Here is a 15,538-nt window from a genome sequence, read left to right as displayed (position 1 = left end):
GATCCATCACTATCTACCCTGAAAGTGGAATTACCATCTCAGGGAAGCCCAGCCTGAGAAATGTCTGCCAGCAAAGCAAGCGTCCTGTATTTTCTCTTGTGAGGATGGGATTTATACTCACAGACACTCTGGTCCAGCCATATCAGAATTTGCAGTGTTTGTTTATATAAGCTAAAAAAGGACCACCCAGCTACTGCGACCACACAGTTGTCAGCAGCCATCAACCAAGCAAAACAATTTTGCTTGTTAATTGACCACTGAATAGCATGCTGTGACTTTCTGTCTTGCTTTGCTTTGCCCATTCTCCCTGTGAATTACAGATGAAGACATCTACCATACTGTAGGTCTATTTTTTAGCATTTTTCAGCTGACAGGCATGCAATACAGTTCACACACACTGCACCAAACATAGTTATAGCACAAATCAGATCGCAGATTTATTTTAGTTAAGTTCCCAAACTTCTATAGATGTAGATTATACAATGGCTGCACTAAGCTACAAGTACCTGGTTAAAATGTACTACTTAAAAGTATTTCATGCAAGATCAAGCTATGTCCTAGCCATATGAAGAATTAATCAGATCCCACAAGAAGATACAGTTTCACGATATACATGAGAATTAAAGCACGTATCTTTCAAAGGGTTTGCTGTATTTAAATTGAAGTTATGATGTTGTTGTGTCTTAGATCATTCCAACCCCCAGTACTGGCACATGTAGTTTTAGTTTATATCTGTATTCTGTGGCATACATCCAGTGAAAACAAGACATAAGCCAATGTCAGAATGTCCTTATGCAGAATCGCACTGTTTAATTAAATCTGTGCAGCATTGTACTATTTGTTAAACTGATACACCTTCCTGTTTAGAGCTTGCTATTCCCTTCCCACTCTCACACCCAGATATGCTTAATTAATTTTTCTTGCATACTACTTCAGCCTGTGTTTAATGAAATCCTCCACATAAAACTATGAGCAAAATCATTCCTTTTATAACAAAATGCAAGATTATTCTCAGTCTGGTAATGGGAGTTTAGGCTATATATAGTCAGTCAAAAAGAAGTAATTACCAGTACATAAGAGCTCCTTGATAAGTCTTTCGTACAAATTTGCACATGCTGACAAGAGGACTATTAGCAATTTCCTTCCTCCTCTTCCTCTTGTATTTGGAAGCAACGGGAGCACAAACAGAGGCCATCATACAGCAGTGTTGTAAGCGCTCTGGCAACAGCACCAGGTGAAGGTGGCCCTGCCCTGTCGTGGTTTGGGGAGCACCATCCCCACACCTCCGCAGACTCATTCATGCTGACATAACTATTCGTGGGGCCATGCCATGAGCTAGACCGCTGAACGGAGGTGAGTTGCAAATAGGTGCATCTCTCCCTTCCCCTGAAGAGCTGTTTTTATTGAGGTTCATTTCAGTGCTGTGGTTCCCAGCACAGCCCGACGGACGGTTGTGTTGACGCAGTGGAGGGGCTGCTATGAACGAGCAGCTGGAGATGTATAGGATGGGGGCAGGAGCTCCCCGGATGGATTCATTGCTGAAATCCCGATATTGTGGCAGGGCAGCCTGGGCAGGTAGTGCCAGTGAATCAACACCCAGTCCCACCTGAAGGTGAGGTCTGGCCGGTCAGTGCTGAACTACTGGCTGGCCATGCTGACTCAGGAGAGAAAAGGAAAAGATGTGGGCTATTCCTGTGATAGTAAGACCATGTATCAGGCAAAGGTCCTGAGTGGAAAATATGACTTCTGTTTTAAGGGCTGTACCGTGATACAGAGTTGTGTTACAGTGGCATTCTACTAACAGTAGAATGCCATTTTGCCAAACAGCTCTATGTAGAGAGTAAGATGGGCCCTGTTTCAAATGCTTCAAAAGTCAGCAGGAGATGATGGAAAATGCTGTGTTTGCCATTAATTCTCTCCATATGTCAGAGAGGTAAGCCATCTCCTGAAGGATGAAACATTACAGCTCAGTTTTCCCATTTCAGAATTTTCCCCTTTTCTATCACTTGGCTGGGGGAGGTCTCTGCATCTACTGGCAACCCCCAGTTTGGCCAGATGGCCGCTGGCAGGCACTGTTACTCCCAGTGATACTGGCACTAGAAAACCCAAATGCCACCAGCATGTGAGTAAGGTCTAGCAATTACCAAACGTGGGGTCTGGAAGGAACTTTTCCTCAGTTCAACCTGCCAAGAACTGTTTTATCTAGCTAGCTAGCTAGCTAGCTATTTTGCCTTCTCCTGTAATGTAGGGCCACACTCCGAAATCTTCTGCATGTTGTTTATCTAATATATCCTTTATAGGGCAATAATTCAGGGCACTAGTAACGCCCTTTGATACCCTGATATCTTCCTATGGCACAGTTTGTTTTGTAGCCTTCCCTCCAGAAGTTTGCTGTAGGTTATGGTATAGAGATTTGTGGTCTGTGGTAGGGTGTGGAGCAGATGGCGTGTGGAGTCTTTTGGAGGAGAGGTATTTACAGGGTTGCCTGCAACTGCAGAAGTACTGAACCAAGGTTGTTAGCCACAAACCAGGCTTTTTTTGCACGTTAAAGGGAATGACAGAGCTCCTCAACATTTCCCCTTGCAGCTTCTCTTTTCTATCCTTAGCCCTTCACAATACAGCTATAAGGAATATCTCAGGTTCCTGAAACTTCATTGCTGTTTTATCTTCTGGAGTGACAAAGAACCTTTCATGGTTAGCACTGTTTCGTGCCTACAATGATCCTTTCCTTCAGGAACTCCATTAAAATCCCTTTGGAAATTCTACTGGCACCCACATAACTCACTATTAGACTCTCCCTTCCATGCCTCCGTCTTCTGATAGCGGAGCCCATGACTAGCTCACGGGTTGGTCTACTGAGTGCATTACTTCACACCACCACTTTTCCATAGTCATGGTCTTCACGTTGTGGTTTGGAGTAAAACACTCTCTATCTGCCCAAAACCAAAATATCTCTGTCAGTCTTGCCAGGTCTCTCTGAAACTGAATCCTTTAGTATTAGTGATGAAACTGAAGCACAGCTTCAGTCCAGTGCAAACATCCACACATCTGCTATCCCCATGGTCTCTCCTGGCTGCCAGATCCAAATGAGAAACCATGCAATCATGTTACCGTGGTCCTGCCCCTGAGCCCATAAGCCTTGCTGAGAGGCAGAGGATCTGAGCTCAGATGGAAGCTCCATGCTAAGGCCATTACTTCAGTATCAGAACTGGCTTACGTCCAGGCAGCTTGGGGAGCAAGCAGACCAGCCCTTGGACCATCTGCACCCATCTGTCTAGAGACACCCTCAGCATTGCTAGCAGGCAAGGGCAAAATCTACAAAGCAGAATGCTACTTCATACTGCAGACTCTAATGTCCAGCTGTCCTGACACTGAGAGCAACACCCAGGTCCAAGTCCCCAAGTCCAATGCAACCGGAGAATTGAGTAAAGAACGTAAAAACATTACTTCTGAGAATCACATCCTGAAGAGGAGAAACCCAAGTTCTACATCTAGTGATGTAAAAAGGGATGTAGTCTAAGCAAGGGAAAGAATATAGTCTAGCAATGGATCTTGTCCTAAAGCTAAACACTTAAATTATGTTAGCCCTGTTAAAAAAAAAAAAAATGTAATTGACTATTCCTCTGCTCAGCATCTTCAAATGCTTTAATCTCTATAGTGCAGTTAGGCAGAAAAGCTTCTCTTTGGATCTGGGATCACTATAGGAGCTTCATCCATTACCTGTGCAACTTGGCAGCAGTAGAGAAGCCAGCTGCAGCATCAGTGGTGAAATGCTTGCTTACTTAGGTGGAAAATTATTAGCATAGTTTTCTTGTTACCTAACAGCGGTCTGAATTCCTGAAAGGGATAAAGGAAGAAGATCATCTTCATTCTTTCTAGCTGTACCAAATAAACAGCATTCCTCTTCCATGTTTATTATTGCTTACAGAGCAGGCAAAGAAACCCATTTCCTTCTCCAGCTTTGATGCTTATGAAAAATTGGAAATTGTAGGGACACACCCTCCAGCTGCCTTCAGCCAACAAAGGGTTAATTGCAATTGCCCCTCCATTTGGCACTCAAGAGAAGGATGATAAAACCTTATCTACACTGAAGAAAAAAAATCTCACCAGAATAACAAGCATTGCATTGAGGAAAAGGAGGTTCAATGAGCAAAGGCTTCTTAGTGCTAGGAAGTTTTGCAGCTTTTACTGTATTTGTATAGTCAAAGCAAGCGACCTTTCCCCACGCTTTATCACAAATACAAAGATATAAACTGAAAGTGCTGCACAGTTAATTTTGGCTTGAGGAGCAATATAGTTTATATTAGTGTCAGGCAACTTTATCTAGGGCTTCTAATGGCATAAGCATTCGTTTGGTAAAAAACAAGATCTTGCACCTCTGATCAACATATTTATAACCTGTCTAGGGTAGACCAAAATTTTTAAATTTGAATGTAGAAAGTTCTAGCGTGCTCAGAAAAGTTCAGCTAGCGTGCTCAACACTGGTGTAGCTCCCTCTTTACCCTTGTGCAGTGCATCTGTAATTACAATGTGTAAATTGCCTTAAGGACATAGTGAATTCTCTAGACATTTGTGGAACAAAGCCCTTAGGAGACGGAGCTCCAGGACTGAGTTAAACCTCAAGCCATATAATCAGGTTGAATTTTTAGTCCTTACCTTCTGAAATTGTAAATTTATGGCAACAGCCATTGGAAACAAACACCGAACTGAAATGAATGAGTATGGCTACTCAGGGCTTTGTTTCCTTATAAATGCTCCCTTATAATAATCTGAAGTGAATCCAGATAATCTCAGCCTTTGCTCACCCAGATGAGTGCAGATTCACCCCAGTGCCTCATGTCATTTCATCTCATCCTTTTTTTGAGCTGCTGACCTCTTTGAAGTGGTAATACTTCTATGGGGCCTGTGTCTCCAGAAGCCAGCTTACTATACGAACATCAATAACTTAACTCCTAACACTCCAGATAGCAAAGGAAAGATAATCAGAGTCTGTTTCATAGGCTTTAGCTCCACGGGATCAGCGGGGCTAAGATGGGTGTTGAGCTGAAGAGAAGAGGTGGGGAGAATTCGCATCTCCTCCTGAAGTGTTATCTATCATACTCAGCTGTTCTCAGATTTTCCAGTGAATGGCTCACTTTTTCCTTCCTTTCAGAAGAACTGCTTTCTTCTACTTGCAGTCATATAACGTTCCTATGGTGTCTTCGAGGACTAACATAAGGAAAGTATTTAATGTATTTTACCTAAGGCAAGTACTAAGGCTATTAAAAAACTTTTATGATTTAAAAGGTGACAGAAACGCTTTTCTACCACATGATGTAAATTTAACTAAGTTAGGTTACTTTGGCTGCTTACGCTCTTATAATGCAAAAGCAGACTTGGAGTAGTAGAGGAAAAATGTTCTTTGGCTTTTCATTTCAACATTTAAATTGATCTTGTCCATGAATATAATCATACCGCTATAACTATACTGACAATTTTCCTAGTGGAGGCATACCTTACGGGTGTAAAGTAATTAGCTGAATTAAATAGACTAGATGACCCAAAGGATTCATTTTCTTTTTTTTTCCCCCCTTGCTTTTTCTTATTCTGTTTTAACTGCATCTATATCAGTAGAGGTGTGATTTTATCTTTCGTTCTTTCTTCAGGGCTCGTGTCCCTTCTCTTTTGCTTTCCATGAAAATTCTCACCAGCAAATTCAAGTGGTTTAATAGAAACAAAGTCAATTTGCAGCAAATATCAGATAAATAGAAAACTAATATAGAACTTGAAAATGCAACTCTCCATTCCCGGAACAGCGAACTGCACACAGGGACTGGAAAAACCCAAACATATCAAATAACTGGAAGGTTTCAATGAAAGCAGTTTGAAAAGTAGTAGCCAGGTACCTGTAAAACACATTTCAGCCGGAGAACACAAAGCAATACCTGTGGTACACCGAGGCTGGACACACAGCATGGGGGACTGCACTGGCATCACGTCTTCCCATCGCCAGGTACAGAGTGACCTTCCCAGTGGCCTGTACCCCTGGAGGAAGAGTGGGAAGGAATGAAGTGGGGTAGTGGAGATACAAATCTTGGATCAAACCTAAGCAATGAAGTTTTCATGCTTTCAATATTTGCCTTCTTATTCCTCTCCCTCTAAATAAATCACATCCTGAAGTACCCAACAAATTTCTGTGGGTTTATTTTTATTGGGGGGGAGGAAAGGGGAATGATTCCTCACCAGTATGTGCTGTGCCAGCAATATCCTAGGGTTGACCCAATTATTCCCCAAATGAAGTGCTTTTGTCAGTGAGGTTAGTTAATAGGTAGTTCACCATATCTGAACGTAGGACCATTCTACTGCTATAAATATGTCCTCGCTAGGAGTTAGGATGGTATATGAATGCCTTATGCCCTAAGTAACTCCTAGAATAACATAGCCCACAAGGATCAGGCAGAAGCTGAAGCTCCTCTAAGACCCCACTGCTGCTGAAAGCAGAGGGCACCCCTACCTCTGCCCGTCCTTTGGGCCACAGTGACGCTCACTAGGCAGACATAGGAACTGCCCCTGCTCCCTGCAGGAGTTTTACCAAGAAAAAGCTTTTGTTTCTTTCTAGATCAGCCCCCTGGCCCAGCTGACTGTGTGGGGACACAAGGACTAATGGCAGCACATAGGAAGGGACAGAACTGCATGAAGTGCAGCATTAAATCAAATTAAGATAATCAGGGAAGTAAATCTTAAGTCAATAAATAATGTTGATCGGTGAATGAATATGAGCAAATTCATTCCTTTCTATTCATGACAACCATCCACGCAGAAAAATGTGTCAGATAGATATGTTAGTTACAGCGGGGAATTGATTCAGTTATAGTTAAGAGGTTGCTCATGTAAAGAGTAAGAGAGGAGTGATAAGACACATTAACCCTTGAATTAATGAACAGAATGTTTCAATTTTAATTCGGTTGGAGCAGAAACAAAAATGCTTAAGCTGCCATTTTTTTTTTTGAATGCAGCCCAAGATGTGGGCGGTAACAAAGCATCAAAAAGGTTGCAATTGATTTGGAGCATATGGCAAAACTCTTTGTCAAGGAAAAGGAGGGAAAAAGTTGTTTTGTTTGCTGGAAGAAAAATAAATGAGGAGACCAAAGCAATTCAATCTGCTGAGTGTGAAATGCATTAGGAGGATAGGAGTGTTGCACAGCTGAATGCTGCGCTGTCACTGCCAGACACTTCTCTGCTGGCTCCTGATCCTGGAGCTCTGAAGTAGGTCTGGCAGCTCCAGCCCTATCCTGGTCAGAGCCACAGCTCTGGGCTGCGGGGACAGGAGCATATTGCTCCAGCCCAACACAGACAGAGAGGAGCTGAGGGAAGTTTTATAGGTATTTTTGAAACAGAAGGGAAAAAGCTTTTTAAATATTTTGAAACAGAAATGCAGGCAATATACTGACATTCAGATACGGATGGCATTCACATCTGGAAACTGCACATCTGTAGTAAAAAATCCAAAGTTTCTCCTGTGTTCCAGACTCCTGCATCACCAACACTGCCTCTGCCACTGCGGACTTCTTAGCAGTCCTCTTCCCCAAGTACCACCATCACTTCAGGTATCAAGTTAGCCTTGGTAGGAAATGAGGACTTTGTTAACTCTTTGTTAACTCTTTCCATCTACCTTTGTTAACTCTTTCCATCTACCAGAGCATGCCTAGTATAATCAGAGGCTCTGTCTTGTTGTAGTGAAAGAAGATAATTGTCCTTTTTTCTCTGTTTTGGAAGAGGAGGATCTGAAAGATATCTAAAAGTGAAAGGTACTCTGTAAAGCTTTCTAAAACTGCCACATGCAATTTACACTGTGATTAGGAAACCACAGAGCTTTGTATGATAAGTTAAAATTTGTTTGCAAGTGAAGCCACAGTCAGAGATGAAGCCGCTGGCTGCAGAACCCAAAGCAACCCTGCAAACTTTATTGCTCTCGATGGACAGCTTTGAACTTCAACTCACTGGGAATGAATAGAGGCCAAACTTACTCTGTCATGTACGCTTTGTGGTCTTTGATCAAACATGTACTATTAATGGAAAGAGCAATGATGGTCTTTCTTGTTTTAGGTATGCCCCTTTATTGAACACACAAAATAGATATAATTAATTTATATATCATTGAAGTTACATCTGATAATCGAAGTGTGATCAAAGTGCCATGAGTGGTAGATCAGAGCTTGGAAATCGGTGTATGGCCTAATGAAGTAGTACAAGAGGAAATCTGAGGGAAGAGGGACAGATGTCAGCCACAACAGAGCTTGTGAAGGGATGCTGCTGTGAGATGTTAGGAAGCCCACATTTATTCCCTTTGGGCTCATTCATGAAGGTTTTGTGCTCCAGCTAATGGGTTGGAAAGTTATTTCTGTGGACCTTTTGCTGCCTGAATCTCTCTTTGCCCACTTTGCTCACAAAAGGCTTCATCTTCCCTTGGATTTAAATGTTTGCTGCTGGGACGTGTTGGATAAAATGTTTTGAGGAATCCACATTTATAAATTAATAGATAATGATGGCAGAAGAGATTGTAACAATTCCCTTGTTCAACTTCTGTAAAATCCAGCTGAACAATTTCATCTTAGCACAACCAATTTATCTCCTGCTTAGGCCTATGGAGCTCTTTCTATACTGTAATAATACAAGGTGCTGGCACACATCCTTCCAAAAAGAGAAGTTTAAATCTTTCCCAGGGCACATCCAACCTGGTAGTGAATTATTTCTGCAGGACATTACCTCTGCAGTTTAGCTGGGGAGCAAAGAGAAACAGGCATTTTAATTCAAAACAGCCAAACCGACCAATTTTTTTTTTTTTTCATTTTCTCCCTTTCTTTTTTTTCTGTTTTACTGAACAGAAGTTGGATTAATCCAGCTTTGAAAAAAGTTTTGGATTACCTGGCATCCAGATACACCCCAAAGTCTCAGACAAAAAGTTTACAGCAGTCAAACAGGATCTTACTGTCCTCCACTTACCATGGAGAGAGCTGGGAAAACAGCTGTACTTTCTGTTCTGATGCTAGCTGGAGGGTCCTTAAAATGAAGTCCATAATCAGCCTTTATGATATTAAAATGTGTTTTAGATCGTTAACATGCAATTAGAACTTAATCATTTGAAGTACTTCAGCTGCTGACCAACTCCATGCAGTGCTTTAAAATGTGATTCTACTTTGAAATGTGATAAATAGGAAAGAAATCGTGAGTGCTGATAACCCTGTGGTGTGTTCAGAGTTGCTTCGGATGATTTTAGTGTCTGTAGTGTTCTGTTGTGTTGTTGCTTGTTGCTTCTTTATTGTGTTGGAGGGGGAGTGGGCAAAGAAGCAAAGTCGTAAGCGTAGGCGCATATTTCTTTTCTAATGATACACCGCATTTGTCCAGTCCTTTTCTTCAGATAATCTCATAGTGCTATACCAGGACTAATTTATTCCATGTCTCTGAGATGCACCCTCAGTGGCAGAAGAGAGGAGGATATAAACGCAGGGCTCTGCTTTCAGGAGCTTGCCCTAGGAGCTTGGCAAGGGGTTTGTCCAAGGATGCTCGGCATTAGCAGCAGACCAGAGAACGAAGCCCAGGAGGCCTGGCTCTTAGTCTTTTTCTCTAACCTCAAACTTACGTATTTACTGGAAAGGTGTTCATATTACTTCATTAGCAATTTCCACGTGATAATCTTCGTTTTCCTCCCGTTTTTTGTTACATGCCCACAAAAGCTGGAAAAAGAAGAACAGCACCTGAATGAATGCTCTCTTATGAGCTAATGAAAAAACTGAAATATCGGGAGAGCAGCTCAGGAGGGGTATTGCTGTCATATAGCAGACTTAGCTTGGGAAAGACGATGCTGGTTAATGCCCTTTAATGGTAAGTACTTCTCAATATTACCCGCATACCTGCCAGACATAAATAAATACAAGCCATTTCTAAACTTAGTTGGTATCTTAATTGTTCAAGAGGCTGACACCTGCTATAGTAAATAACCAATGTGACCACAGGGAAAACATCGTGTCTGTTTGCTTTTATGTATTTATAGAGCACATACCTCAGTGGTATGCAAATAATTGGTTGCATCACATTGCCTATAACTTCATTTATAGCACACATTGCTCACAACACAGCCTCAGCACTGGTAGGTAATTCAGCTGAGCAAACTGTCCTGCTCACAGTGACTCATAAGAAAGAGGCCTACAGCAAGCAGCCAGGTGATGGAAACTCAGCAGAGCAAGAGGCTATTTTTATTGTTCTGAACAGTTGGTTTCACTTATAATTTCTTTAGCCCACAGAGCTTCCAAAGTGCTCACTGATGTACTACAGAGGAAACCCAAACTACCATTCATACGGTTTAAAGGCAATTTCTTCTAAAGCAGGGTGAACTCTAAAATAGTGAAGGACTGTCATAAGTAGAGGTACATTTCATCCTCTTTTGTATTTCATCCCCTTTTAAATAATGAAACCTATCCAGAGATTCATTTTTATATAAAAACTGATGCATAATTTTAGGAGACGATGGTTAAACACTCCTTTCCAGACAATAGTGCTGAGAAATGGTTTGCCATAGACTTATTGGGGATTAAGTCTTTTCGTTAAAAAAATAATACTGGAAAAAGAATCTTTCTGACCTCAGACCACGTTAATTTGAATTCCTGTGTACATCTAGTTCAAAGGGCGTTCTGAGTTCCCCTGGTCTTCTAATCCTTGCATCAGAAGGCTGAAGCTTTGATGATTTAGCACCTCCCAGCTCAGCTTTCTGCTTCATTTTAGTACTTCTAGAGTGGGAGACATGATCCCACATCGGGGAGGTTCATAAATCCATTGACAGATCTTATATTCACTGGGAGAAAGCATCATCAATGCAGAGTTAAAGCTGTGCACTGGTATTTCATGCCCTTCAAGTATGTTTCAGGTCTAACTCCCACATCTGGAAACAAAGGGAAACAAAAGATTAAAGGACATCTCTGCGAAACCTTGACAATCACCCTTTCCTGTCAATAGCACTGGAATTATGTGCAAATCATCTATCTGCCTTGTCTGTGCGAGGTGGGATTAGCCAGAAGGATTAGTCACAGCAGCTCAAGAGAGCTGTGATTCGTGCTAAAGGGTGGTCTGGATGGACCATTCCCATCTGTGAATGGGGGAGCAAATTCCTTGACAGGACCCTCATTTGATCAAAGGAGGGCTTCCTGTGTCTTCAAGAGCTCCTACACACCTCACTTAAGCACTGCATTGAATCGGTCCTATAAATAAGGATGTCAGGAGTTGGCCTGTAGCTGTCTGTGCATGACAAGTTTAATGACAGGTGAGCGTAGGGTTAGATTGCATCAAGTGCATAAAGGCGAAGAGACTATAAAAAAGAAGCAAAGGGCTTATCAAATGTGAGAGATCTGGTGTTCTGGGGGTGAGGTGCGCCAGGAATTTGGCTGCAGGGCAAGTGTAGCCCCCCCACACACAGTTCAAAGCCACCCTCCGGTATGGGAGCCCTTCCCCGAGCAGGGGCTGCACAAGCGAGGCAGAGTAAAGGTTGCCTGAACATGCACTTTAATTCTTCATTCCTCGTGTTCATAAACCTGCATTTTTCTGACTTGATACTTTCTAAAAAGGCACGGGACCTCATCAGATAGTCTTAGCTATGCTTCAGGAAAATTATTTGAACCTTAATTTCCTATCCTTATTTCTTTTCTTTAAGCAGAGAGAGAAACATGACTGAAAAAGGTTAGGCATCCTTTAGGTAGCCATAGCTATCACAGTTTTACAGTAGAGACGCTATAGCAACTAGTTAAATATAAAGGAAGCTATGCGATCTCCAAGTGATTCTTCTGTTATTTATAGGAGTGGGGGCTGAAATACTTGGGGCTGCTGATGCTGCTTCCCTTAAAGGGACAGTGATATGCACTAGCTGGGATAACTATTGTCTCACTTGAAATCTTTGAGCTACAACCTGCAACAGCTCATGCAGGTGTGCCTCTAGTTCAAATAGGATTACACGGGTGATTGTGGGCCTCCCAGATCTGCTCTGTATGTCTGGGTTTCAGGGCTCCTGCCAGGGGCAGGCAGAGCAGAACTAATCAGGGTTCCCATCTGGGTATGTATCAGACAACCCTAGACCGTCCACCAGTAGCTCAGATGAAGAATTCAGATCTGAACATCTTTAAAACAGGCTAGCCCATGATATTCTCATACACCTAATCCTAGTCTTGTCTCTCTTCATGCACTTCTTTTGTGCCTGTGCTATTCTGGTCTTCCAATTTCTTCCCGTTAAGGTACTAATCACATGCTTCATCCCCTTCATTCCAAGTATGCTTAAATCCTCTCTTTCTTTCAAGTGTCCTAAAACCATAGACTTTTCCCATTGATCCTATCTCTCTGTACTGGCTAGACAGTTAGACTGCATGTGAAATCATCTTGCACAGTGTAGCACACTGCTTTTGGGAGTATTCCAGCCTCCACAGCAGTAGGAATTTTCTCTTGGGCACCCAGCATGCTGCTGCTTCTCTACTACTACTGTAATGTCACTGTGATTTCCAATAATAAGAAGAATGAGCACCTTATTCTTCCAGGACTTCAATGCTAAATGTTCCAATTTTATGGTGGCAGAAAGAGAGAATATCATTAAGACTTATCTGGAGGAATAAGGTGAATACTGCGTAGAAAATTATGCTGCAAAAGAGCTTAACTGAAGTAGGGCACTAGAAACAACAGGACAGAATTGATCTTACATAAATGATAGGTAAAAAATATCTGAGGATCACTTAAATTCAACTTCAAAATGAGAGGTGATGCAGAACCTTATTAGATGAAGCAGTTAATTTTTCAGAATCGGTGACCTTTACCCAGCTGAATCTTGAAAGAGAGTACTTGACTGTGCCAAGGTTCATTAGAGTTGGTTAATTATCTTCTAGTACATTTGCAGAATATGATAAGCATGTGAATTTAAGACACCCCTATAAAATGGATGACTGCTATTAAAGAAAATTTCGGTGGTTTCCTCTAAATGAAAAGCAAGGGCAGGCCAGTAGTCTGCACGTCGTGCATGAAGCCTCTCTGGTGAAAAGCCTCTGCTGATATCACCTTTCTGTTTCCTTTTCCACCATGAAGCACCTCTCCTTCTCTCTGCTTACTAAGACTGTTGTCTTTCCTTCCAGACCTCTCCCAAGCCTTGTTTCTGTAACATTATCTACCAAATACAGCCTTTTAAAGTGGTAGAAAAGTACTTGGGTATTGACTTTCTCTAGCTGTCCAGCTGAAAAATGTCACCTTTGTCCTACCTTTCCCTTCCCTCCATTCACTTTGTTGCTTTCACTGGTTGTCTGACGTCTAGTTAGACATATCCCTTCCAGACACACGGCCACACTTGATCCCTTTTGAGAAACATCAACACATCTACTGAATGATGAGTGTTATTTCTAATAATAAGCAAACAATTAAATTGCTCTTATGCCTTGATTTCAAGAGACTTGGAAACATGTGCCTGATAAGGGTGGAAAAGAAAACACGCACTCATACAGATCCTAATGTTCTGCTGATCAACATTTCGACATCACCTGTGACATGGCTGTACCTGGCAAAGCCTGGACCTCTCTGCTCTAGCGACACCTGACATGGAGGCAACCCGAGGGTGATGTGGGTCAGAACTGTAGTTTACATATGAAGACATGTAGCATTACTGGGACTCAAATAGTAGCAGATGATCATGACGGTCGGAAAGGAAAGGCTCAGGCAGGCACAGCTTGAGAGTAGGGATTCTTATTCCCTGTAAAGCTCAAAGAATTTTCTCATGGTTTTGCTAAGTGTGTGCCCAGAAGCAGATAAACTGGTGCAACATGACAATACCTGGACAAATTAAAAAGCCTCATCCAAGGTGGGGCTTTTTCACAGTAATTTCTCCCTGTGCATGTGAGTAATTCTTGTAACTTGACTTATAATCACTCAGACTCACTTCTGCCTTTGACCTTTGTTCCCATCCTGTCTCCACACTTCAGTTTATCCTCACAGCACTCGTGTAGGGCACACCAGTACTCTTCTTCCTTTTGCAGGGGAGGAACTGAAGCATTGAGACATTATTTGCACATAGCTTTACTGTGCAAGAAGTAATACCAAGAACCAAGGTTTTCTAAGTCCCTGATCATTAGTCAGCCATTTCTTCCACAGCAACTTCCTGCTTCCCCTGATGATTAAGTGCTGCATCTTCTCTGTGTGTTAAAGTCCTTCCTAGATGGCCTATATCAAAGCAGGATTGTGGGCACCTGAAATACAGTGCCTAGTTACTGAGGAATCTCAGAAGACCCTCTCTAACAAGGTTTAGAGAGCTGTGATACTCAGTACCTAAATTGTGTGTGCCCACCTCCAGAAAGGGAACCCCTGGTGCTGAGTGAGCTGTCCCACACAACAAGCAAGCAGGGGCAGATGTTTAAAGTTGAGGTGGACAGCAGGCATCCCAGTCTTCAGAGCACTGAGCCAGGCAGCAGGAAAGGCTGAAGAAAGGGATGTGTCTGAAGTTCTCCCTCTTGCCTCCGTTTAGTAGTTTAACTGTTATGGAGTTAGGTGCTTTCGTGAGGCAGAACTCGAAACCAGCTCTTGAGCTTTGACATCTCAGTCATGCACTTGAACGCAGACAAACGAAGTGGAAGAACAGCCTATTCCAGTGGCTCCTTCTTGCACAGTCACTTTTTGGCCCTCCTCATCCTCAGGGGCATTGAACCCAAGGCTCCCTTTCTGCAGGACAGCCAGTTGCCAAGCACTGGCCATTCCTGGTGGACACCTCCTACTCTCCTTTTGAGGGTAAGGGGCCAGGACTACAAAACTCACTTGGCAAGGAGTGACTGGGCAAGAGGGACTCAGTATGCACCACAGCGTCTGGGGACTCAGGAAGGAGGAGAGGACCTGTGTCTCCTAGGCCACAGTTGGTTAGGTATTTCGTATTGCTGATCTACTCTATGGATAGAAGAGTCAAACTCTGCTTCTCAGTCCAAGCTATGTGTCCCTAGGCAGTTTAGATAAGATTTGAGTTATTTGCCTCAGGTAGTTGGGAAATTGTCTTAAATTGCTCTTTATGTGGTTAAATGCTGTTATGGATCGCACCATCGGTTGCTGTAATTCAGAAACTGTAATTTAGTGAGAGTTAGGAGATCTAGTTTCTTTTTTTTTTTTGCTTTGCCACAGATTTCCAGCACGACCTTGGCTGGAAATCAGTTCAGTTCAAATGAAATCGAATCAGTTCAGGTCAAATAACAGTGACCTCAATGTTTTAGGCATTGACTATCACCTTATTTTATAGAAGAAAAGTGTCTCTTCAGTTTACAGTAAGTTGAATTATTCAAAGCACCCAAAGCTAAACTGGAGAGCAAAAAATTATACATCAAAATAACAGTCTGAATGGGGATTATGTCTCTCTTGGGGGGGGGGGGATATAAAATAATCCCCCGTCATGGTTTTCTTCATACTGAACAAGGCAATCAACAGCAAAGGGAATAGCTGGAGTAGCAGTCTTGAACTACAGCAGTGAGTTTTGTGGGTGCTCATCTGTCAAAGCTGTGATGGCAGTGTC

This window comes from Mycteria americana, chromosome 3, assembly GCF_035582795.1.
Source record: "Mycteria americana isolate JAX WOST 10 ecotype Jacksonville Zoo and Gardens chromosome 3, USCA_MyAme_1.0, whole genome shotgun sequence".
In the NCBI taxonomy this organism is placed as follows: domain Eukaryota; kingdom Metazoa; phylum Chordata; class Aves; order Ciconiiformes; family Ciconiidae; genus Mycteria; species Mycteria americana.
The sequence above is the reverse complement of the archived record's forward strand: the minus strand, read 5'-3'. Positions refer to the sequence as shown.